Source organism: Marmota flaviventris, chromosome 9 (assembly GCF_047511675.1).
Source record: "Marmota flaviventris isolate mMarFla1 chromosome 9, mMarFla1.hap1, whole genome shotgun sequence".
NCBI lineage: Eukaryota > Metazoa > Chordata > Mammalia > Rodentia > Sciuridae > Marmota > Marmota flaviventris.
The window spans coordinates 1,501,236-1,514,276 of record NC_092506.1 but is presented as its reverse complement, the minus strand read 5'-3'; positions in this window follow the sequence as shown (position 1 = coordinate 1,514,276).

Below are 13,041 nucleotides of genomic sequence, written 5' to 3'. Positions count from 1 at the left end.
AGGGTCCTGGGTGGCCAGGTTCACTGGCTGAGGCGGTGTCCAGATGGCTTCCTTGTTACATGTGGGAGGGGACAGAGCAGGGGAAGGGTTTCCTTTGATGGTTTCCTTTAGCCTGGGCCAGTGCCATGGCTGCCTGGCGGGTCCTGGCAGGATGCAGCTACGTTGAGGACGCCCTGGGCGGCCCTTCCCTGGGACCCGCGTGCCCAGCTGAGGCTCTCTGGGCTCATGTTGGAGGTGGGACAGTCACCTTCCAGCCAACAAGGCCTGCACACAGCATGGGACAGACCTCCACGCTTCAGAGGCCCCACTCTCGGGACCGGGAGGGGCTGGTGCCCCCACAGCGGGTCAGACCTGTCCCTCAGCAGTCGGAGCAGCAGGTCCCAGCTCCTGCCGCGGCCCTGGCTCCCAGGTCCATCCCTGGCTCTCTGGCTCCCAGAACGTCCCCGCACCCCAACCCCCTCCCCGCAGGGCCCCACCCCATTTTTCCTTGATTGTGCCTAGGGCCTGGCTCACCTTCAACGGTCAGTAAACTCTCGGGAGTCAGAGAACAAATCTCCCTCCTGGGTCCCCTCCTGTCCCCCCTCCTGCCTCTATTTTTCTGCATATTTGAGGCTCAGGCAACTTTCCCTGCCCTCCCTTCTGCCCTGTGCAGCCCTGGCCACTGCCCAGTGACCCCCCAGCCCACAGCCCAGGTCTAAAGGATCTCAGACCAACAGCTGAGTGGGGAGAACATGGCTGTCCACCTGTGTGCAACTGCATGCAGGCAGGAGCGCGTGTGCACACGTGTGAGCTGGCCTGTGCACATGTGTGTATTGGGAAGAGGCACCGAGGCAGCCCCTCTTGCCTTGACCACACTGGAGCGCTCGGTTCCCATGCACTGGCCCATCCCATGCCCACGCCACGGGTGGGACCCGTCACTCTTTCCAGACTCTGGAGCCCACAGGAACTTCCCGATCACGTGTTCTCGGTCACCCCACATGGCCTCAGCCAGCAGGTCCATACTCTCCTGTGTCCTCCTGAACCTACTCCCCCAGAACAGGGACTCTGGTTCAGGTGGGGGGGCCCGAGGGGTCGGGAGGTCTCTGTGACATGCCACTGGGCCCCCTGAGCGGCTCAGTCCCACTTGAGCTCAGAATGAAACTATTCTGTGACAGGAAAGTGGCAGGAGCCAGCCACCAAGTCCACACCCACCTGCTGAACTGGAGGCTCCGGGCGGCCGAGTGGCTTGCAGCCGGGCCGACCACCCTGGGAGCGCGGGAGGCTCAGCCATCAGCAGAGTCTGGAATTCCCCACCTGGTGAGACCCAGCAGCCACGGGCTCACGACCGATGCCCCAGCAGCTGAAGTCCCGAGGCCCCAGCCGCGTGTTGGCACCAGAGACACCAAGGAAGAGCCTCTGGGGGCCAGAGGAAAACAGGCTCTGTTCAAAGCTGCAGAGGCCAGAGGACTCCTCACCAGACTGACGGAACGCTGGTGACCGCGGGAGAGGAAATGCCCCTTCACCCAGCACTGACGCTCAAGGGGTCACCCGTGGGAAAGCACACGGGGGTCAGCTCAGCACCGACCCTGGGGCTGTGTGTGGCTGGTGTCCCTTCTCACTGGAGCTGTTAAACAGGCAGAACTGAGTGGCCCCCGCCCCGTGCCAGCGTCTCCAGGCAGCTGCTGGCTCACTGGGCCCCACGGGCTCATCCGTCCTGCGGTGGTCCTTCATGTGGACAGACCACGCTTGCTCAGACGTTTGGTGGCCCCAACGTCCACTTCCCCAGGCACCGCCACAGGTGTGGGGTGGACCGCCCAGCAGGGGATGCCCACGCACTCCAAGGCCTGGGTGCACTCCGTCAGTGAGGCCCTGTCCCCGAGGCTCCTGGCCCTCCCCATCCAGCCCACACATGTCCCGGTGGATGGCCCCGTGTGTCCGTGTGACTCCGTGTCCAGGCTCTGTCTCCAGGCTCTCAGCGGCATCGTCCTAGAAACGGAGGCTTTCAACTGTGACACAGTCGCATTTGGTGACTGCTTTTCTGCAAGACGTGGAGGAGCCACGGCTCCGGTCACTCCTGGGCTACCGGGGCCTGATTCCTCCCTTCCCGTCCCCTCCCGTCCCCCTCCTCTGTGGTGCTGGGGTGGGGCTCCGTGCCTGAGGCATGCTGGGTAACGGTGCTGCTGAGCATCCACCCACTCCTAGGTCCTGTTTCTTGAGGCTGTGGGGGTCACTTGAGCATTTATTTCACAAAAGTCGAAACTGCACTCTGTGAGACGCGGCTGTCCTGTGACACGCACCTACGGACACACAGTGTTTACCAACAGGATCGTTGGGAGACAAAGTGCCCGGTGAGACGTCTCACGCCCGGCGGAGACGGGCCAACAGCTGCACTCGTCTCTCTGGTCGAGGTGATCTCCCTGAAGGAGGTCATCCTTCTATTCATTCACAGTTACTCCTGAGCGTCAAGCAGCACGGCTCTGGGAAGGGAAGCCCGTGGCAGCAGCTGATTAATTTTACGGTGAACCAAAGACTCGTAGAGAAGAGTAGGGGCATGGGGAGGGGGGCCATGAAGGGACAGGAGGTGGCCCTTGTGGGACGCAGAGGGCATTTGCCGGAGGCTGGCTACACCCAGGGAGACGGTCCCATAAGCAAACCTGTCAGAGCTACAGGACGAGGTTTCTCCCAGTTGGTGAGGACAGCCTCCTGCTCTCTGCACCAAGAGGGTCTAGAAGCTGCAGCGTCCCCCAAGCAGCAAGCTCACCTGGATCTCATTGTCTGCATTGCTGTAACTGAATACCCAGGACAGGGTAAGTTATAAAGAAATGAAGTTCACGTCTCCCATTCTGGAGGACAGAGCTGGAGGCCCAGGGACTGGGTCTGCTGAGCCCCTCTGGCCTTCCTCAGGCAGCTGGTGCCAGGACTGTGTCCCGCCTTGGACCCTAGTCCTCCCCAGAGTTGCTCTAGCACGCACCCAGGCAAGGCTGCCCTCCCGGGTCTCCAGTGCTTGTGGACTCCGCCTCGTCTGTCCGGGGGCGGGCATCTCAGAGGAGCAGGTGTCTGCACGGCGCCTTCCTTTAGCAACAGCCCTTAGTTTTCCTGCACTTTGCAGACGTCCCTCCTCTGCCCTGCGGGTCCTCACCGCTGGTCTTCCGTGGTAGGTTAGGAAGCCTCAGCGTGAAGAGAGGTCAGTTTCCTGCCCTCCGGCCCTGAAAGGCTCTCCTGTCCCCTCTGCTGCGGTGGCTGTCCCTGTCCTGAACCAGACACTCTGGCCGTACCTCTCTTCCTAGGCTCCTCGTCTGGCCTCCGCCTGTCCTGGCACCAAGCTGAAGGGCCGCAAGCACCACGGCTCCGCTCCGCGCAGGCCAGAGTCCCCGCCAGTCCCGCGGCTCCCCAGGAACCTCCTGCCGACCCTCCCTCTGATCTCCAACTTAATTTCGGAATTTAAAAAAGCCGATTGAGATCTTGACTGAATCTCTGCATCCTCGTGGGGAGAACTGACATTTCTGTACGTTGCTTTCCAATCTCGAAGGGTGCGGAAGTCCTTATTTCTTAAAGTCGCTTTAATCTCCCCCCCAAAAGCACCACCTTCCCTGTGCGGCAGACAAGAGTCTGGTAGATTCCTCTCTAGACGTTTGATGTTTATGCCCTCGTAAATGTCTCAGTCTGAAGTGGTTTCTTTTCCAAGTGTTTGTTCCTGACGTAAAGACTTGCGGCTGGCTTCTGGGGGCAGCGGCCCGCCCAGCTCCTTGCCAAAGTCCCATCTACCTTAACAGTCCCCTGCAGCCTTGTGAAGGTCTCCCCGCGAGCCCCCGGGGCAGCTGGTCCCGGGGGGTCTTCCTGCTGTGCGCACACGCCCTCCTAGAAGGGCCTGGTGGCCACGTCCGGCAGCCAGCAGCCTGTCTGTCTCAGGGAGGCAGCGTGTTCCTCGGTCGGGGGTGGCTCCCGGTCCTGGTGGTAGCCTGTGTTGTCCGAGGACCTCTCTGGCATTCACACTATGTAATGCTGGCATTTCTGCTGCAATATCATAAATGTGAGGGATTTTGCATGCTGTGCAAGCGAGGCCTAAAAATACCAGAGCTCATGAGGAAGCAGATTTGGGGAGAGTCACATGAAACTGGGAACTTTGCTGTTGGAAGGGACCCCCGCACAGACCACGCACACCTTCCCCTGGCCCCGCCCTGGCTCAGAGTCCTGCCTGCTGCCTGGACAAGCGGGTCTTAGAGGTGCACACCCGGCAGGTCACCAGGCCCGGACACTGCTGCAGAGAGTGGACTTTGGTCCCCAGCTCAGGGGAGAGTGACTTCCCAGCCTCTCTGTACCTTTGGCCCCGGATTGCTGAGCAAGGGCCCCGGGGCAGTGCTGGGAGATGCCACTGCTGCTTCTGGTTGTGTCTCCTCAGGCTCCCCCGGGCCTGGGGGCAGCTCAGGGGCAGACACCTGCCCAGTGCTCACCAGGGCCTCCAGTCCACCCCAGTGCGCAACAGCAAAAGGAAGAGCCTCTTCCACATCTTCCTCCTCCCGAGACAGGAAATTTGTCTTTAATCATGAAAATGCCTGCTGCAGTCTTTGGGGATCCCTCACAGGCAGGGGCAGCATGTCCACATGGGAGGTCCCCTGCCACCTGCCCTCCCCTGCCACCTGCCCTCCCCCTGCCACGCTGGCCTCCCCTGCCACCTGCCCTCCCCCTGACACCTGCCCTCCCCCCTGCCACCTGCCCTCCTCCTGCCACCTGCCCTCCTCCTGCCACCTGCCCTCCTCCTGCCACCTGCCCTCCCCCTGCCACGCTAGCCTCCCCTGCCACCTGCCCCCTCTCCTGCCACCAGCCCTCCCCCTGCCACCTGCCCTCCCCTGCCACCTGCCCTCCCCCTGCCACCTGCCCTCCCCCTGCCACCTGCCCTCCCCCTGCCACCTGCCCTCCCCCTGCCACCTGCCCTCCCCCTGACACCTGCCCTCCCCCTGACACCTGCCCTCCCCCCTGACACCTGCCCTCCCCCTGACACCTGCCCTCCCCCCTGCCACCGGCCCTCCCCCTGACACCTGCCCTCCCCTGCCACCTGCCCTCTCCCTGACACCTGCCCTCCCCTGCCACCTGCCCTCCCCCTGACACCTGCCCTCCCCCTGACACCTGCCCTCCCCTGCCACCTGCCCTCCCCCTGACACCTGCCCTCCCCCTGACACCTGCCCTCCCCTGCCACCTGCCCTCCCCTGCCACCTGCCCTCCCCTGCCACCTGCCCTCTCCCTGACACCTGCCCTCTCCCTGACACCTGCTCTCCCCTGCCACCTGCCCTCCCCTGCCACCTGCCCTCTCCCTGACACCTGCCCTCCCCTGCCACCTGCCCTCCCCTGCCACCTGCCCTCCCCTGCCACCTGCCCTCCCCTGCCACCTGCCCTCTCCCTGACACCTGCCCTCCCCTGCCACCTGCCCTCCCCTGACACCTGCCCTCTCCCTGACACCTGCTCTCCCCTGCCACCTGCCCTCTCCCTGACACCTGCTCTCCCCTGCCACCTGCCCTCCCCCTGCCACGCTGGCCTCCCCTGCCACCTGCCCTCCCCCTGCCACACTGGCCTCCTGTGCCACGCTGGCCTCCCCGGCCCTTGCTCTCAGGCCATCTGCCCCCTGGAGGTCATCCTGGCAGAGCCGCTCCCGGTGCTGGCGAGCAGTGTGCCCCGAGTTGGTCGGGGTGAGCTGCCCGTCCCTGCAGCTGATCACACCCGTGGGTCCCTCCTGCTGACCCCCCGCCCGGCTGCTCTAAGGCGCTCGCTCTGCCCACGTGTTCAAGGGCGGCTCTTTCTGCCGGGTCTGTCAGGTGCTAAGGAGAGTGAGGGGTGGGCAGTGCCCTCTGGGGTGCCCGCTGGGCGGGGCTCACGGGGCTGCCTGACCTGGGGGGGAGGGAGATGCGGGCCCAGTTCTGTGTGGGAGGTCCACGCTGGCTCTGGTCCCTCTGGGAGTCCCTGCTGTCCCTTTGTCTTATCTCTGGGCAGCAGTGAGCATCAGGCTCCCTGGGCCTGGCCCTTTCTTGTTTCCAGGTAGACGTGTCACCACGGCCCTTTGGTGACAAGTCACCCTGGGGTCATAGCACTTTGGGCTCCTGGAGCACACGCTTTGTGGAGCGTGGTGCGTGTCTCACTCTTCTCCACGTGAAGACGGGACGTGGGGCTGCTCGCTGTGGTCTCAGACCAACGTGCTGCTGCTCCTTCCACTCAGCACGGGGACGCAGCCCGCGGCTGGACGCAGCCCTGCCCTCCGCCCGGCACGTGTCGCAGACACTCCAGGTGCGGCTTCTCTTGGTTCCTCCGGGGTTTTTCTGTGCCACACTTTTGTTTTGATGACACTGCGAGCAGGACCACTGTGACAGACGGTGGGCTGTCGGAGCCGAGGATGGTGCAGAGGGGTCAGTGACTCCGTGACACCGCACCTCGGGCACCAACCACCTGGCCAAGGGCTGGGCCCCTGTGAGGTCTGTTTGTTGGATGGCCTTGGTGACCTGGCCCGAGACGGAGCTCATCACCATTGTTCCCGCGGCGCTGACGGGAAGCCCTGTCCTCCGGTTTCCCCTGGTGGCAGGGTTTCAGGAAAACGAGGCCCCGAGGGTCAGGGTCGCGGCTAGGCCAGGCCTTTCCCCGTGGTTTCTGACCGTTTCCTGATCTGGAGATGTTTGTGTGCATCGTGTTTGACCAGGCTCCTCTGAATCGCTGCCTTCAGAGTAAAAATGGCCAAGCGTCACCATCTCGCAGGTGCAGCCTTCACCTCCACGCCAAACGAGACCTTCCCAACACCAAACCTGCACGTGCGTTCTAGTCAGGCCCACAGACCCGCACACAGCCCCTGGGGTGGACAGTGTTCCCTGCATGATTCCAACCTTTTTAAATATTTCGGTACCTTTTTATGGACAATCCTCTGCTAACGTGTCACAGTCCTTGAAAAGAAGAAGTCACAGGGTGGGGCCTGGGCTCCTCCTTGGCCTCCTCACGACTGCCGGGCAGGGCTGTTCCCATCTCCTGGACCTCTGCGCTTGCCGTGGGGACAGGGACTCTCCAGCAGCCGCTGAGCTCAACCCTGGAGCAGCTCAAGGCCAGGGGCCGCGGCCCGGTCTGGTCCTGCCCTGGGGTCTGCTCCCTGCGAGGCCCTGAGCAGCACACCGGCTCCCAGCACGTCTGAGACAGGAGGCAGGAGGAGGGCCGGGAACCGGGGCTGCAGGACAGGCCTGGACAGTCCCCGGGGCAAGATGGAGGCTCCACTGTCATTCACTGGAGAGGACTGGGGTCAGGGGGAGAGCCTGGGAATGTAGGGATGCAGGCACTCGGTGTAGGGACAGTGCCCACACAGAGCCAAGTCTCTGTCCCTGCAGCCCTGGATCCAAGCCCCACTGAAGGACAGTGGTGCTGAGGACCCAGCAAGGAACCGAGGGCTGAGTGGCCGGACCACCTCACAGAGGCACCCAACTCCCTCCCGGGACCGCAGACCGAGGACCTCACTGGGACACCACAGAGCTACAGACGTCAGACTGGTGGCCCTGGAGGACCTGGAGTGGGGAGGACGGAGCCCTGGGGGGGCAAACCTGGGCCCCGCAGTAGAGACAGGGACCTGTGGACGGATGTCCCCAAGGATGTCCCCTCACAGCCTGTTGCCATCTAGGGGGTCATTGTCTCCCCTCAGCAAAGAAGTGAAGGACAGGACACGGAGTGGCCGGCAAACAGCAGGTCCATTGCAAAAGCCTCAGAGACAGACTTCTCCAGAGGAAGGGCCCAGAGCTGGGGGTCTGGTGGGCTGGCCTGTCCCTTCTGCGGTCTCTGAATGTCCTCCTCTCCTTCTCCTCCCCGTCCCTGGTCTCCTCGCTGTTATTGACTGGTGTCCCCTCTGCCCACGCGTCTGTTTAGTTTTTCTATTGGGTCCCTGTTTAGGGGCACGAGTACAGCGTGTCTGTCTGACGGGGTCCCTGGTAGTGTCCACGGGCACTTTTGACCAGCAGGAACTCTGCCTCATCAGGAGACCTCTCCACACTCCCTTGTGCTGGCCCTGCCCTGTCCTTACTCGCCGTCCTGCGCTGGCTCCGAGGCCCCTCTGCGTCTCCCTCAAGCCCACCTGCGGTCTGACCCCACAGGGGGTCTGCCGTCCCCGCTGGACCAGCCTTTCCCACGTTGGGGTGGGGGGAGCCTCCCTCCCACAGGCCCAGGTGCCTCAGGAGTCCTCCCACCTGACCTCCAGGCACTAGACCCAGTGACCACAAGAGCCAGTGTACCGGACCACCAGAGAGGCGCCCTGGGGCGGACGGCTCCCCACTGCAGATGACCGTGGCAGGTACCATTTACCCCTGAAGCCTCCCTCTCCGTGAGCTTTGACAGGTGTGGGGTCACGTGGCCTCCGCGTCCGGGCAGACCCTCTGCTGGACCTGCTGGCTTGGTCCTGCAGCCACGTGTTGCTTTCCCGCAATGCCGTGCACACGGCACCTGAGCCGCATGCGCCTGCGCCACAGCTGACCAGCTCCCTGGCGGAGGGCAGCGTGGAGCTTCTCTGGCTTTGGGCAGTTACAGGTAAACGTGCTCAGGCAGGTGTTCCGACCTCACTCAGATCCTTCAAGGGCTCTGAGCCAAGTGACCGTGAATGAGAAACTGTGGCCATTTTCCCAAGGGGACACCGCCTGCCTCACCCCAGAGGGGACGGGGACCGCAGTGCCCTGTGTCCCCTCCAGCATCGGTATAGCCCCTCGGGACCAATTCCGGCCACGCTGAAGGGCACGTGGTGACGTCTCGCTGGGCTCGATTTAGTCCTCCCTAATCGCCAGCTGTGTCGAGGAGCTTTCCGTGTGATTATTGCCATCTGTCTCTGTCCTTTGGTGACGTGTCTGTTGACATTTTTTGCCCATATTTAGCTGCTTTCTTTATGCTGAGTTTGGAGAATTCTTTACGTATTCCGGACACGAGTCCTCCATCAGACAGACGTTTTTAAATATTTTCTGTTCGTCGGTGGCTCTCTCCTGATGGTGCCTTCCCAAATACAGAATTTCTTATCTTGGACGAGGCCAAATTTATCCATGTTTCCCTTTCACAAATTGTGCTGGTCACATCACAAGGAAGATGTTTTTTGCCCAACCCAAAGTCACAAAGCTCCGCTCCTCTATTTCCCTCAGATCTGTGATTCGGTTGAGAGTCATCCTTTCCTCTGGCCTGAGATGCAAACTGAAGTCACTTCCCGCGCGTGGACTTCACGGTCACTTGGCTCAGAGCCCTTGAAGGATTCGAGTGAGGTCAGAACACCTGCGATTCCCGCCGAGGGTGGGGAGGGTCCCGCGGTCCGTTTCTGTGGCCTGTCTCTGGACTCTGGATGCTGTTCCACCCCTTCACCTATGGGCCCCCTGGTTTCTCAGCTGTGCTCCTGTGAGCTCTGTGGCCGGCCCTCTGCTGTGCTGGGCCTCGGCTGCGTCCCCAAGGCTGGCACTTAGGCTCTCTGAGGTGTTGCCCTGTCCGTCAGCCCAGGCCGCAGAACAAAGCGCCACGTGGCTGCAATGGGGACGCCCACTCTCAGGCCTCCTGGGGCTCCAGTCCGGGATCCAGGGCTGAGGCTGGACCCTCAGAGGCCTCTCTCCTTGGCTCGCAGATGGTGGCTTCCTCCTGTGTCCCCACAAGGTCATCCTCTGGGAGACAGTGTCCTGTTTGCCTCTTCTTGTGAGGACCCCAGTCACAAGAGAGTCCAGCTCTGCCCGCTGTTGCTGCTGGGATGTGGCCTGAGCCTCCAGCGTGGGCCTTGGGCTGTCCATCCGCATGACGAGGAGCCTGGGCTTTGAGCACAGAAGGTGACACCCCACCGTGCCAGCCGGGCACGGCAGGCCCCTGGGCACTGTGTCCCGAGGCGTCCTGTACCCAAGAGCAGGGGAACCCAGAGACAGGCCTGGGGGGATGACCCAGGTGGCCGAGGGGCTGCCCAGCATCAGAGCACGGGGGTCCTGAGAGGCCGAGGGCCACATGTGGGCACCTCAGGGCCAGGCTCCCAGAGTCCACGGAGAGGTCCTGTAGGATGGATGGGAGGAGGGCGACGTGCCAGAAAGTGGAGCAGGCCAGAGGTGCTGGGGGAACAGAGGCAGAGCAGGGCTGGGGCTGCACACCGACCTGGGGACATTCACGGCCCTCCACGCCCTGTCTCTCACGGCCTCCGATCTGCAGGTCTCTAAGACTTGACCGCGTGGACTCCGTCCTCCGAGCCGCCTTCGACTCCAGGTCCCTGCATGGCCCTGCCCCTCACAGGGACGGAGCGTTCTCCCTCCCCTTGGACTGACGCTCGCCGGGGCACACATAGGGTCTGGGTGTACTTGGAGTGTCCCCCAGGGGTCCTTGGTCCCCAGGGTGGGGCACAGGAGGTGCATGGAACCGTAGGAGGCAGGGCCCAGCAGAGGTCTCTTGGTCTCGGTCGTGGGTGGCATCTGTCTCCCTCTGCTCCTGGTTCAGGTCGCTGCCATCAGCCACATGCCATGAGATCGTCACCAGCACTGAGCCCAGGTCAGCACCAGGCCTCGGGCCTCGGGCCTCGGGCCTGTGACCTGGAGGAAGCGTCCTGCTAGTGCGGCCGGCTGCTGCGGGGCGCCTCCCCACGCGCTCACTGTCCTGCTCTGCCCAGGCCTCGAGCTCCTGCAGCTGTCCCCAGGTCCTCTATTTGGTTCCCAGACTCTGCGGAGAGCTCGGCCTGCCCCATGGCCACTCAGAACTGCTGAGCGTCACCTCAGTTCCTCTCCCTGCAGGGACAACGCCACACCCTGGGGCAGCTGCCGCCGGGACACGGCCGCTGCCTCCCTCTCTGGTCTCTTGTCCAAGGGGCGGTTGGTTATCGATGTTTGACTTGCAACTCAGGAGGCTGAGGCAGGACAGTCAAGTTCAAGGCCAGCCTCAGCTCAGAAGCCAGCAAGGCCCTGACTCAAGATAAAAAGGGCTGGGAAGGTAGCCAGTGGTAGAGCTGCCTGGTCACCCCCCAGAACCGAGAAAAGAAAGTGACCAAGAGCCCCCCAAGACTGGACACTCGGTGACGGGAAGAATGAGCCAAAGGAAGTTCCTTGCGACGGTCCCCTCGGCCCTCCCCCTCTGCCACCGCCAGGCCAGCCCAGCGGCCTGGGCCAGGCGGGAAGAGGCTCCGTGATCTCGGGCACCGGCATCACCTGCTCTGGTTTTCAAGGTCAGGGAGACTCTCCCCTGTGGCCTTTCAAGTGTGTCATTAGCTCAGTTCATTTAGATCTGAGTGACTTCGAGTCAGTTTAGCAGAGATCACGGGGTCTGGGTCGCGGGCTTCTCCTGAAGTGGGTCGTCAACTGCTCCAGCCCCGTCTGTTGAAAAGGATCCTCCCTCTTGCTAGGTCTGCATGTGACCCCATCGCGGGGGTGGGAAGAGGCGGTGTGCTCCTGTGCAGCCGGGGACGCCCTGAGAGGCCCTCACGGACACAGGGTCCTGCACCCTGACCTGCTCTTCCAGCCGGAGGAACTGCAGGCGGCTCTGTGGCTCCCAAGGTAGAGCCGGGGCCCCTAGTCAGAGCTGCACAAAGGAGCCAGGGCCCCTCTACCCCGCCACCCTGGCACCTGCAGGAAGCAGGGTCTCCCTCGAGGGCTGCTGGAGACGCAGTTCCTTCCTTACCTGCGCGCCTGTCCTTGGCGCTACCTCACCGCACAGCAGTCACTCATGACTAAGTGGTTTGGAGGACTTTAGTGGACTTTTGGGGGGTAGTTTCCTGTTCACAGAAAACTCTCATGGGATGCACAGATCCCGGGGGTCCCCTGCGGCCCTCCTACAATAGGCAAGGCTCCTCCAGGAATGTCCTTCTGTCAGTCTGTGAGCCTGTGACCCTGTCACTTCAAGTCTCGTTCACGCTAGGGCGCCCCGGGTGTTGTGTATCGTGGGTTTGACAGTCGGGCGGTGATGCCTCCCTGCCCTACGGTGTCCCAAGGTGGGTTGTGCCACCGCAGGAGCCTCTGTCTGCTCCCTCTCCCTCTGGGGACCCGGAACCTTCCCTGCCCTGGAATGTCTCCCCCAGAGGTCGCACAGCTGGAGTCGTGCTACCAGAACAGCCCCTCCCACTTGGCTGCCCGCCCAGGCAGGTGGGCACCTCTGAGTCACGCCAGCCGCCCAGCTGTTTCTATGGTGACACATAAAGTCCCCACCGTCGCCATTCCTGAGTTCAGGGGCACAAAGCAATTCCCACCGTGTGCAACCGTCACCGTGTCCGGCCGTTTGCAGGCTGTGCTCTGCCCTGGCTCCCCGAGCTGCTCTCCAGGGGTCCACGACTCAGGGCCCCAGGGTGGACCTGCACAGCCCTCCGCTCTGTCCTGTCTGCTCCTCCCTGCACGCCGTCTTCAGGGCTCACCTGGGCTGGGCGCCGTGCCAGCTGCCTTCCTCCTGAGCTCTACTCACAGGTACGCGGCTTCTGCTGGCCTGGTCTCCTGGACGTACGGCTGGGTGCTTCTCCACCTTGCCCGGCCTCTTTTGTGCCGTCCACTGCATGTCCTCAGGTGCGTGGCTGGCGGTGGAGCTGCTGACCATGTGGCAGCTCTGGGTCAGTCTCCGAGGAGCTGTGTGGTGGGTTTCTGTCCCTCTGGCTGGCGTCCCCCGTCTGTCAGTCCACATGCTGGTGGGCATCCTGTCTGCCTCCGAGCAGCGGTGGTGACGAGGGGGCAGGTTTGGGGGCATCTGGCTGGATCCCAGGGAGGGCCACCTCCGGGAGGCATGAGGGTCATTGAGGTCTGCGGGAGCTGCCTGCCGTGCTGCCCTCCCAGCGGCCGAGCCAGCTCGCACTCCACCGGCCCCGGGGACGGGCTGCTGTCCCTGCCCTGGCAGCACCGGGCCGTGGTGGCCGTTCCCACGGAGCCTCCTGGCTGGCCGGCAGTTCCTGACGGTGTGAGGTGTCCAGCGGCCTTCCAGGGACGTGCCTGTTTGCTCTGGAGCGACCTCGGAGCTGGTGGTGGTGGCTCTGCCTCGGCTGTTGGCTGATGTGCGTGAGACCAGCTCACTTCACCTGTGACCCGAGGGTGTGGCTCACAGCTCAGGAGGTGGTGGGTGCAGACCGCACGTTGGCGAGAGTCAGACGAGCCC